Genomic DNA, 13,240 nt, shown 5'->3' on the forward strand with positions numbered 1-13,240 from the left:
TTTCACATTCTGCATGTAGTACTCGAGTGATGACCCAAGATGCTTACAGACTGAAACACAGCATTCCTTTCACAAAAATGACATATTCACTCCATGTTGCTCCTACATTTCCATGCTGGTCAGGGTGGACAATTTTATTCCATTGGGCAATGCTAAAATTTAAATAGCACCTTTCTGTCAGGACGACAATGGCTTCTTGATGTTTTCTGACACCATCCGATTAATATAACTGCCTGTAAGCAGTAGTGGATAAACTGCGATCCTTCCAGTGTGTTGTAGCTGACAAAGCACCGTCGGTCCTACAACATGGCAGAACCCAGTCCATTAAGGGCTGTACAGAATGCAACATAGAGTCATAGAGTAATACAGCACAGATACAGACCCTTCAGCACAATGAGACCATGCCGAACATAGTACCCACCTATCCAGTCCCAATTTCCTGCATTAAGCCTATATCCCTCTAAGCCCCGACCCTGCATGTACCTATCCAAGTGCTTCTTAAATGGTACTATTGCATTTGCCTCAACCACTTCCTCTGGCAGCTCGTTCCATATACTCACCACCCTCTGCATGAAAAAGTTGCCCCTCAGGTCCCTTTTAAATCTTTCCCCTCTCTCCCTTAATCTCTGCCCCTTAGTTTTGGGCTCTCCCACCCTGGGGAAAAGACTGTTCCCATCCACCTTATCTATCCCTCTCATAATTATATAAATCTCTATAAGGTCACCCCTCATTCTTCTATGCTCCAAGGAATAAAGACCTAGCCTGGCCAACCTCTCCCTAGAACTCAGGTCCTCTAGTCCGAGCAACATCCCCTTTAGTCCTTTCTCCAATTTAACCACGTCTTTCCTATAAGAGGGTGACCAAAACTGCAGTCCAAGTGTGGCCTCACTAATGACTTATACAACTGCAACATAATATCCCAATTCCCATACTTAGTGCCCTGACTGATGAAGGCCAGCAGGCAAAACACCTTTTTTCACCACCCTGTCAACCTGTGATGCCACTTTCAATGAACTGTGCACTTGTACTCCTAGGTCCCTCTGTTCCATTACACTCCCTAGTGCTCTACCATTCATAGTATAAGTTCTACGCTGGTTTGACTTTCCAAATGCATTCTCACACTTATCTGTATTGAAATCCATTTGCCGCTCCTTGGCCCACTTCCCTAACTGATTAAGATCCTTTTGTAATCTGCAATAACCTTCTTCACTATCAACAACACCTCCTAATTTCATGCCATCTATAAACTTACTGGTCAATCCTTGTGCATTCGCATCCAAATCATTGATATAAATAATAAGTAACAAGGGTCCCAACACCGACACCTGCGGCACACCACTAGTCACCGGCCTCCATTATGAGAAACAACCTTCAACCACCACCCTGTGCTTCCTACCTCTGAGCCAATTTTGGATCCACCTAATTAGTTCTCCCTGGATTTCATAGGACCTAACCTTCCAGACCAGCCCATGTGGGACCTCGTCAAAGGCCTTGCTGAATAGACAACATCTATTGCCCTACCCTCATCTACCTTTTTGTTTACCTCTCAAAAAACTCTAAAAGGTTCGTCAAGCATGACTTTCCATGCACAAAACCACGCTGACTCCTCCTAATCAGATTCTGTCTATTCAAATGCTGGTAGATCCTGTCCCTCAGAATTCCCTCCAGTAACTTCCTCACCACTGATGTCAGGCTGACGGGCCTGTAGTTCCCCGGCTTGTGCTTGCTACCCTTCTTAAACAACATAACAGCATTAGCTACCTTCCAGTCTTCAGGAGCCTCACCAGTGACTAATGATGAAGCAATTATCTCTGCAAGGGTCTCCATAATTTCTCCTCTAGCCTCCTACAAAGTCCGAGGATGCACTCGATCAGGACCCAGGGACTTATCCATCTTAATGTGCTGTAAGTCTACAAATACCTCCTCCCTGGTATAATACGAATGTCCTCCAAAACATCTCCACTTGTTTCCCTTATCTCTTGAACAACCATGATTTTCTCCTTAGTAAACACTAAGGAGAAATATTCATTAAAAATCCCTCTCATCTCCTGTGGCTCGAGACATAGACAGCCCTGCTGATCTCTAAGGGGACATTCTCTCTCCCCAGCTACCTTTTTGCTCTTAATATAACTACAGAACCTCTTGGGATTTTCTTTAACCTTACCTGCCAGATCCATCTCATACCCTCTCTTTGCCCTCCTGATTTCCCTCTTAAAGAGTATTCTTAATCTTTTTATCATCATCAGGGGATTCACTCATCCCTGACCTCCTAAATCGAATGTACACTTCCTTCTTTTTCTTGACCAGAGCCTCACTATCTCTCATCAGCCAAGGTTCCCTAAACTTTCCAGGCTTCCCCTTCACCCTGACAAGAACATGCTGCTCCTGGACTCTTGATATCACACTCTTAAAAGCCTCTCAGTTGCTATTCATTCCTTTCCCCTCAAACGGGCTCACCCAATTGACCTCTGCTAGATCCCGTTTAATTCCCTCAAAATTAGCCCTGCTCCAGTTTAGGATCCTAACCTGTGGACCTGTCCTATCCTTTTCCATCACTATCTTAAAACTAATAAAACTTGATGGATCTTCCTGCATTAAAATGTATATTCAATTATTTGACATCATGTAAGTCGGGGATGACATAGTGTTAGATATGGCTGTGTTTTAGCTTGTAGGTGTAGCTCACTGTCTATATTATTTGTACACAGAAGTACAGCAATACATCCTTTACTCGGTCTAGGGCATTTCCTGTTAGCTGGGATTCTGATACAGATGTATTCAGTCATAATCCAACGGATGATGTATTCACACTATTGGCTCATCAGCCAAGCACATACGCCAAAGGTCCAAACCTGTGGTTCGTCTTGTAATAAATGCAAATTCATGAGTAATAAAAATGCAGGAGACACAAAGATTTTCCTTAAGCTTTATTTGTTATGTATTCAAAATCAGTAGAAAACATTGGCTCAATGCACATCATCCACATCACATTAAAAATCTATGGAAACTCATATCCACATAACTGAGAATGATATTTTATTTTCATTATAGTTGACTTTTAATTTGCCTCTGAAGGGGGCTGACAAGCCATTTTATTCAGGGGGTAATTAAGGCCCATAAACACTGGCATTGTGAGTGAAATCCCCAAACCATGGATGAGGAAATAAAAAAAATGTTGATGACAATTTCATATGTAAATCTGAATTTAATCTATAATGACATGTTGTAACTGAGATTCAGGTTCAAAAAATACTTAATTGGCTGAAAGGTGCTTTGGGATATGTACAATTATGGAAGTGTCATCTCTTTCTTTCTCAAAGTTGAAATAAAGTGAATTGCCATATCCACTTTATTTATTCCCTTGGTGCTGCATACTCAGCTTCCATGAAGAAATTATAACATAATGATGAACACAGTTACTTAATGAGGCTAGAGGACCAGTAAATCTATAGTTAAGTATACCAAACCGCAATCCATGCCATTAACTACCATGTTGGATTAGCAAAATGCAGTAAGAAGATCAAGCCCTCAAAAACATTAGGAATAGATTTAAGTTGCAGGGTAATTTTTCTCTCATTGCAATCTTGGTGCCAAGCTTTGCTTATAGCAAGGGACATATCAGAAAATTACACCGGTGCCTTCTGATGGAAAATTAATAGTTACATTTGCACAATTTTCTAACTTGCTCCTGGGGATCAGCTTTCCTCACTCAAAGAACAGAAGCAAAAAAATTAATTTTGCCATGGATCCAAAATCCAAAATACAGGTTACAGCTGTAAAAATTTCCTCCTTTCCTTGCCTCAGGCTAATTGTCACTTGTGGAAACAGAAAGAAAAAGAAATAAATGTATTAGGGTCCACCCAGTTATGCGGCTTATAAGCTGATGGTGGACCTGCACTGGCGGAACTCACAATACAATCAGCCATGTCATCTGGGAATATGCACAGTATTTAAATTTGATTGCCCTATGCAGCCACTGATTATAAACAAAAACATATCTGTGTATATCTCAGGATGGGGGGTTTGAAGGGCATGACATTGCTGCCCCATCCCAGCTGTTCGTGTCCAGAGGTCAACTTTACTGATCTAATGAAGAGACATGATAACAGGGAATTTAAGAGATACAAAGGAGGTAGAGCAAGCAGAAGGAAATGAAAAAGGCATAAATGATTAAAAGTCTGTTCAGTATGTCGTCATCTGCTTTGTAACCTCTTTGTTGGATCAGTGGCGGGTCTCCCTTTTTTCTTCCCTAATTTGACTGAAGTCATTGCTGTTTAATGTTCTCATAAAACATAGAACATGGAACAGTACAGCACAGGAACAGACCCTTTGGCCCAGAATATGGTGCTGAACTAATTAATGAATATGCAGAAAAAGGAGGGATACGGAACCTAACCCCTTCTCTTTGCACAAGGTCCGTATCCCTCCTTTTTCTGCATATTCATGTGCTTATCTAAGAGCCTCTTAAGCACTTCTATTGTATCTGCCTCCACTACCACCCCTGGCAGTGCAAAAACCTAACACTTTAATTACTACATGCCTTAACCAATGTAAGTCTTCTTTGAGCATAAGGAACTTTTAATGGATCAATAAAAATATATCTGAAATATACCAACTCATATAGAACATAATTATTTTAACTTAACATCCATAAAATATATAATCACATTGGCTATGTTGTTCTTTTTTACTCCCAGTTATTTTTCATAAAAATGTCTGTAAATTAAATTAAGTTAAATTGCCCTAGTGTGTAGGTGAGTGGGAGAATCATAATGGGAATGTGGGAAGAATAAAATGGGTTAAGGTAGGATTAGTGTAAAATTGGGTGTAGATAGTTGGCATGGACTTGGTGAGCTGAAGGGCTTGTTTCCATTCTGTAGCTCTATCATTAATATGTTTAGCACATGACAAATCCATGTACAAATAGTTATGTTATTATTGACTGTCCATTGCAGACACTCAGTTGAAACACAAGGAAACTAAATGTGCTGTGCTTTGTGATGGGAAATTAATTATTCCACTGTTCCATGTCTGGTATCTACAATTGGTTTAAGCCTTGTGTTCTTTAACATTGCTGCATGACTTGATACATTAATCACCACGTATTAAATTATTCATTGATGAAACAGCAATAAAATTTCCATGAATCATTAATGAAATAATTATATAATTTAATTTAAAAGAACAATATATGAACCTAATCTCATATTCCACGAAGCTTAGAGACATCTTCACCACATTAATGGTGGTTGAGGCCAGAATGGAATTACACAAGCATCTCTTGTAAATAAAATGTATGCCCCTGTTACTGTTATAAGATAAAGTTCTGTTATTTGGACTGTTTCGTTGTCAGGTATTTCCATTAAAAGATTCACCAGACATTCTCTTATTAAATTCAATGTACATAAGTAACATAACATTCAGATTTTTTTTAAATGGCCATTTACTCTTTGCTTCCATCTTTTCATCCAAAATAAAAAAAAATCATGAAAACTGTCAATAAAATGTTTGGGATACTGAAACCAGAGAAAAAGAAGCAAAAATCTGATTTCTACTAAACATGGATTCCAGTATATACGAACGTTTGAGTTCCAATTGTACGTATTTAAAATAGTTTTATGTTTAGAAAATATTTCATTGACATTTCAAAGCTCATCAAACTAAGCAGTGGTTGTGGATTTAAGATAAGCTTCTACATCTTGAACGTGGCCTTCTCAACACGATGGATAGGTCATTAAGATAGTAACAATATCAGCAGTGCAAGCCTCTGCAACATTATTTAATCTTAGGGAAATGCTCTGTTGTAACTGCAGCTTGCCCCAAGCATGTAAAATCTATGCTGAAGTCTGGGAAACATCCCTTGAAATAAAAAAAAGATTTAGAATGTGTGTTCAATTATTTGCTTTCAGCAAAGAACTCTTTTCTGCCCTGCATTCTCTCAAATTGAAATCAAGGTATTGATCATCTTTTATTAGACTTTTCAGTGGAAATGTACAGGAATGCACTACAGATATTGTTGTCTTCTTAATTGACTAAGCTATCATACCATGTGGGTGTAGGTTCAAGATGAAGAAGCTTCACTTGAATCTACAGTCACTGCAAAGTTTAATGAGCTTTGAAATCTCAATGAGAAATTTTCTGTGGGAATAGAGTTGTTTTTGAATAAAAGCTTGAGTTAATCAGATAGTTATCACAATTGATAAGTGGCTCAGGCTTTGCATAGACAATAATGGTGCAACTTACAACATTCACAGTTATTATGATATATACCAGACAGAAACTACTGTGGTTCACTCATGTAGACAGAGTATTTTTCCCAGGGTGGAAATGTCAAATACTAGTGAGCATAGCTTTAAGGTGAGAGGGGGAAAGATTAAAGGAGTTTTACAAGGCAAGTTTTTTACACGGAGTGTGGTAGGTGCCTGAAACGCGCTTCAAGGGAGGTGGTTGAGGCAGATATGATAGTAACATTTTAGAGGCATTGAGGCAGTCGCATGAGCAGGCAGGGAATGGAGGAATACAGATCATGTGCAGGCAGATGGGATTAGTTTGGACCGGCGTCATGGTTGGCACAGACATCATGGGCTGAAGGGCCTGTTTCTGCACTGTACTGTTCTATGTTCTATGTGCAGTCAAATGGGAAAATTAAATGCTCATGTCAGACATACTGTACCTTCACAAGGTGCATACTACCAGAACTTGCTGATGGACTTCACACTGAGTCAAGACATTGGCACAAGCTGAGGACTCCTGCCCAATTGTTCCAAACCAAGCCAAGCTAAGAAAAAGTTATGACTAGTGCATTCAAGAACATAGGCTCTTTTAACAATACTATGGTTATTACTTCCAACCAATCTCTGTGACACTGAAATATAATTTTACAAGCATGGACTCTTATTCTTTTAGAAGGTAATTGGTATGAGTGATATATGAAAGGAAATATTTTTCCTCTGTCACTCTTATCTTTCTCTTTCTTAATCCATCTGTTATTCATTACCATTTTTCTGCTTTATGTACAGGTTTTAAATTTTCTACTTTTATACGTTCTGAATTGGACTCTGCATGGCTAAGTAACGATTTTTCAGAGTGTTTGAAGAGCTTCATTGTTTCTTAACCTGTTCGTACCCTGCAAAGATTACTGTGCAGGATCAGTTACCAGATTAGAACAGGAAACACTGATAACCATATGCATCTCTCAGTAAGATGAAAAGTGAGCACAGCTCATTTGGTACAGACCTCAAAACCTGAGCTCATATTACAATTAGTACTTCTTCAGCTCTTGACGAAACTCATTATTTGAACCTGGGGATGAAGTAGACTGTGTGTGAAAGACTAGTCTTGAAGATTTACTGGATATTTATTTATTTTTTGATGATCAAACAAATGAATGAGCTTTTCGTGGTTCCTCAGAATCCCTCAAAGATGAAGATATAAAGCAAAAGATAACATAAGGGAATGCACATTATGAATAAAGCCCATGTGAAATTCAGTGATGCAATTTAAGTACCCTAAGTTCTCTTACACAGTTTAGATGTGAATGTGCAAGTAACTTCTGTGTTTAAACCTCAGCTTTAAAACTTCACAATAGTACCTCAGTCTAATTTCTTTGTTTTCACCTTATTCTCCCTCCATTTCTATTGGTTTCCTCAGATGATGAAACTGAGGACCCCCAAAACAAGTAACATTGTTGAAGGGGCATATGCCACTTTTTGAGCAATAGAGTGGTATCATACATTGTTATTATTTTCACAAGCAAACAACAATTTGCTTGATAATTGACCCAACAAACATCCATTGCACAAGAATAAGCTGTTGAAATAGACTTTAAACCCTACTAGAAATGGATGTGAAAAGATCCTGAATTTAAAGTGAGCAATTGCTGGGAGACAATTTTCTATGATAGAGTGTTTTTTCTTATCAATACAGTTTATTAGAGTACACTAAATGCAATGGGACAAAAAGTGCTTTGATTATTGTCTCCCTGAATTGTATTCACTTTGGATTGAAGCTTTTAGAAATTGAAAATATCCTGCCCCATCATCTTCTACTGAGGCTTCACTTAGGAGAGCAGCCAGAGGGGGGAAGAGGTGATCAGGCTTCTCTGACACTCTTCTTTTGGAGGAAGTGGGGGCAAGAAAGAGCAGGACTTTGTTTTGCAAGAGGGACAACCTCGATCTCCTGCAATTTTCATACAGGAAAAATAGGACTACACCATCTCCCTTCGCTCTGTTCAGCTTTGGATCACCTCGACAACAAGAACAGGATGCTATTCATTGACTACAGCACAGCCTTCAACACCATAATATCTAACAAGCTCACCTCCAAACTCTTGGACCTTGGCCTTGGGGCCCTCATCTGCAGCCGGCTTCTAGACTTTCTGACCAGCAGACCTCAGTTGGTAAGAATTGGTCACAACATTTCATCCACCCTGACCTCTCCAGAGTTGTGTGCTCAGTCCCGTGTATACCCATGACTGTATAGCCAGATAGAGCACCAACTCGATCTTTACATTCACCGATGACACCACTGTTATCAGCCAGATCAACAACAATGTTGAGACAAGCACAGGGAAAAGATCACAAACCTTGTGTCATGATGTCAGAACAACAACCTAGCCCTTAACGTCAGCAAGACGAATGAGGTAGTTGTTGACCTAAGGAAGTGGGGGGAGAGTGTGAACACAACCCTGTCCTCATCAACGGAGCTGCTGTAGAGATGGTCAACAACTTCAAGTACCTAGGCTTCCATTATCACCAACAGTCTCACCTGGTCCCTCCACATTGATGCAGTGATCAAGGAAGTGCATCAGCATTAGTACTTTCTTAGGCACCTGAGAAGATTCAGCTTGTCCATGAGAATTCTCTCTAACTTCTACAGATGGGCTTTAGAAAGTGTCCTGATGATTGCATCTTAGTCTGGTATGGCAACTGCTCTGCTCTGGACCGATGAAACCTAGTAAACATTGCCCAGTCCATCACAGGCTCGTCACTTCCTTCCATCCAGTTCATCTTCATGGTGCCTTACTTCAGGAAGGCTAGTAGTGTCGTCAAGGATGCCTGCCACCATGGCCATTCCCTTTTGTGTCTTCTGCCTTCTGGGAGAAGATACAGGAGCTTGAAAACTCAGACAATCAGACTCAGCTTCTTCACCACTGCTGTTAGATTTCTGAATCAATCACCTTTTTCACATCCCTTTCCCAGTGATGCTGCCACGTTCTCATACTCTTAATTCTACCTCTCTCAGTTATTCAGTTATTGTCAACTTGGCTTTTCTTTTTGCACTACTTCAGGTTGCTCTACTATACTTTGCGCCATTCCTTTGTTTTGCACTCATCGCTGTATTTTTAGCTGTATTTATTCTTACCATATATACTGTTTACTTGGTGAGCTTCATGCAAGCAAGAAATTTCATTGCACCCTGGTGTATATGACAATAAACTAATCTGGATCTAAATCTGGGAGAAGAGATCAGAGACCAAGATATTGACTGAGGGTGATATTAGAGATTGGGGATTCAAGTGGTCTCTTGCAGATTGATGAGTCTTGGGGTGTTCTAGACTTATTCTGGGCTCAGAGCAAGGATTTAGATAAAAAAATTTCACCTGCTAGTGAGCAACCTAGAATGGTTGTGTGCCGGTAGTACCATGTTGGCCTTGAGATTGCCCAATGACAGGGCACCAGCAGGACAATGTGGTCCAGGTTCACCTGCAACACCTCAAAATGAATGACATCACCCCGTGCATCTCTGAAGCTGGAATCACACTGGGGATTGCAAGAGTAGCTCGTGACTGCAAGTGCCCAGTCAAACTTTACAAGTGATGCAGCATGACCCTGAAGTGTCCTTAGCACATTTAAATTGATTAAGCAATGGGCAAAAATATTTCTCTACACAAAGGGGAAGTGCCAATGGGATCTCCTGAAGGCTAATTCAGGTGTGGAATTAGCAGAGATCCTGATGAACAAGGCTAAAAGTAGTTTAGGGGCATTTGATATTGATAGGTTTACAAAAATAGGTTTAAAATATTAATGGCTGAATATAACTTTAATTTGCAGGGGAATTTCATGATATGCCTAGCAACTTCCTATATCCCTGCAGTTACTTATATTGATATGCAAAGCATTTGGGCAGATGCATAACGTTAGAGAGTGGCTTCATTATTGCTCTCTAGATTAATGGCAAATATTATACACGATATATTCAATTTGCAGAGCAAATAATTATCACCTTCCCCAAGTGGATCACAAGTAGAAAGTGAAGGTGATGAGCCCTGATCATCAGCCTATTGCTTCCATGGTTTCCCTGACTGAAAGTGGTCACCAGTGCAGAAAAACAAATTACTTTTAAATTTCAATGATTGCAGAAGATGCAGTCCATTGAACATTTTCAATGGTATTTCACCTGGGTAACATAATAAAGTTTGAAAGTTCACTACTGCCCTAGGTGTCAAAATATTGAAAACTAACAAAATTGAGAAGAAATAATAAAAAAAAGTTTTTACTTTCAGCATGAGAAAATACAGTATATTTTTCATTATTTTAGACTCTTTAATGTGTTACATTTGAAATAGTCTGATGGGACAATTAGCAGTCACTACAGAAATTTTGCTTTTTTTTTGATTTTTTATTTACAGCATGGTAACAGGCCCTTCCAGCCCAATGAGTCCACGCTGCCCATTTTTTTTTAAACCCAAATTAACCTACCCATACGTCTTTGGAATGTGGGATGAAACCAGAGCACCCAGAGGAAACCCATGCAGACACGGGAGAACGTACAAACTCCTTACAGACAGCGACGGGAATCAAAATCCCGATCGCTGGCGCTGTAATAGCGTCGCGCTAACCGCTATGCTACCGTGCCGCCCATATAAAACAGATTCTATTTTGGTTCCAACAAACATAGTGTTCCAAAATCATGGAAATTTTGGAGATAAGGGGCTGATTCTTAATCATCTGCCAACCTATGCCCAGGGTTGGCCAATCAAATATTTTAATAAATCAAGAGCATTTGATGTAAGTTACCTTGTAGGTTTATCCTTGGCCATCTGAATTTTCCAGACCTCCAGAAACTTGAGAGATGCAGCACTTTTGCAGATGCAAATGTTTCTCCAGCAACCACATTGCCCCTCCATCAAACCTCCCATAATCCTGAACCTCATTTGGGATTGGCACTATCTCTGGATTAGTGTCCATTACATTATTCCCAACCCAGAGTTGTCCTTCAGACTCTAAGCCCCTACACCTATGTGTGTCACAGGACCCACTCGTGGCTGCAAGTGCTTTTCATTCAACCAGAAGCCAAGCCTATCAATTGGGTGGCTTCCAGGAGCTGGAGGCCGAGTTTGATACTGTTCAAAGTACAACTATGCATGCTGTTGAATCAAGTCCCACAGTATCTGAGGAAGCCTTTGAAGGTCTCATTCCATCCATAAATTGCAATTCAGAAGTATGATGGAACAGTTGCTGCTTGACTGGATGAATGCAGCTTCAGAAACACTCAATAAATTTGGCACCATCCAGGATAAAGCAATCTTCTGGATTGGCAGCCCATCCACCATTTTAAGCAATCATTCCTTCTGCCACTGGAAAACTGTGGCTGCAGTCTGTTCCATGTACATAAAGCAATGCAATTTCTCCCACTGACTATTCTGGCATCACCTTCAAAATCTGATGCTTCAACCACCAAGAATATTAAGGGCAACAAAATGCATTGGGGACACTGCCAACTGCAGATCACACTTCATGTTACATACCATTCTGATCTGGAAAGATATCGCTGTTTCTTCTTTGTTGCTGGTTTTAAATCCTGGAATTCTCAGCCTAACACCACTGGAGTTGTATCTTTCCCAGAAGAATGCAGCAGTTCAAGAAGGTAGCTCACCACCACCTTCTTACAGGTTATTATTGATGGGCAATAAATGTTGGCCTTCCCACAAACTGAAAATAAAATTAGTAAAAGAACATAAGGGTTTTGTGTCATAACACCTGGCAATCTTACAACTAAATAATCAACTCCTGTCAAGACAAGAATAAGTGGTAAAGTAAACCTTCAACACAACACTGCTCATAATTATCACATTTAATAGCCTGTCTAAAGATTGTCACATTCAACCAATATTAATTTCTGGTTGGTCACTCTGGAGGCTAATAAATAAATTCAAGATGTATCCTTGCATGTGGAAGAAGCAATGTAAAATTTTAATATGTCAAATAACTGGAATTAAACAGAAATAAATTTGTGATTACCAACGCATACAAGACTCTTATGTGGTGGTTTAATTTGAAGAGACATTGAACTTGCTTTGAGTATCCTATTTGTTTCATATACACAGGGGTGTTGCATGTCAGCTGAACAGAAGATAAATATATTTAATGTGGCAGATGTGTCTGTTAGAAATATTACAAAAAACAAATCACCTTCTTCATTACCAACATATCTAGACTGACTGTCATATATCACCTCTCCTGTGCTGGTCATAATACAATTATATGTACAGTATGTCTGAACAGGATTTGAGTCTATGGCATGCATTATATGAACAAGGAATGTAAATAGGTTTTCCTCCATTAATCTTTGATATATATAATTACCATGGCAGAGTGGATACAGTAAATAAAGATGAGATGATTGCTTCCCCAGAGTGAACTTTCTGTTCTTTAAATGGAAGGAACATCAGCTTACCTCCATTGTTAGCTGGCAATTCTTTACATGTCCTACGTGTATGCTCCACACAAGCACAGAACAGGGAAAAGAAAACACCACCATCATTCTACAAGTTGTGGGGAGTCTCTTCATTTTGGGCTGGGCTCATATGTTCAAGTTAAATAGTTGGGTAGATAGTCACCATAACTGACAATCCATTTGGAGTTCTAATAAGTGAATGTGGGGACAACTTATTCTTTAATTTGTATCTTTTTTGGAACTTGGCTGAATAAAAGCAATGTTATTGATAACTATGTGCAGCAAACCTTTCTGGAACAATTTTATTAAAGAGAATCCTTTTAAGTATGGCAGGGTATCACTGAATATATAATAAGATTCCTTTCAATATTCTGATACATTACATATAAATTAATATATTGAATGACTGCTATATGACATCGGTTAATGCAAAGCCTAGTTTTAAGATTAGTAGCATGACTGGATTGCCCATGAGTCTTCTGGTAGCAATTGATTCCCCAGGGGCACTGCTGCTGACAACCTGAGAGAAAAAGCCTATGCGCATATTTTGTGTCTCAAAGCC

General features: G+C 39.5%; 1 protein-coding gene across 9 annotated transcripts in view; it reads left to right on the top strand.

Moving 5' to 3' along the window:
* Nucleotides 1-13,240, top strand: part of LOC127580822 (metabotropic glutamate receptor 4-like) — a 903,581-nt gene that overhangs the window by 570,646 nt on the left and 319,695 nt on the right. The gene's annotated exons all lie outside the window — the stretch shown is intronic.

The sequence above is a fragment of the Pristis pectinata genome, chromosome 20 (genome assembly GCF_009764475.1).
Source record: "Pristis pectinata isolate sPriPec2 chromosome 20, sPriPec2.1.pri, whole genome shotgun sequence".
In the NCBI taxonomy this organism is placed as follows: domain Eukaryota; kingdom Metazoa; phylum Chordata; class Chondrichthyes; order Rhinopristiformes; family Pristidae; genus Pristis; species Pristis pectinata.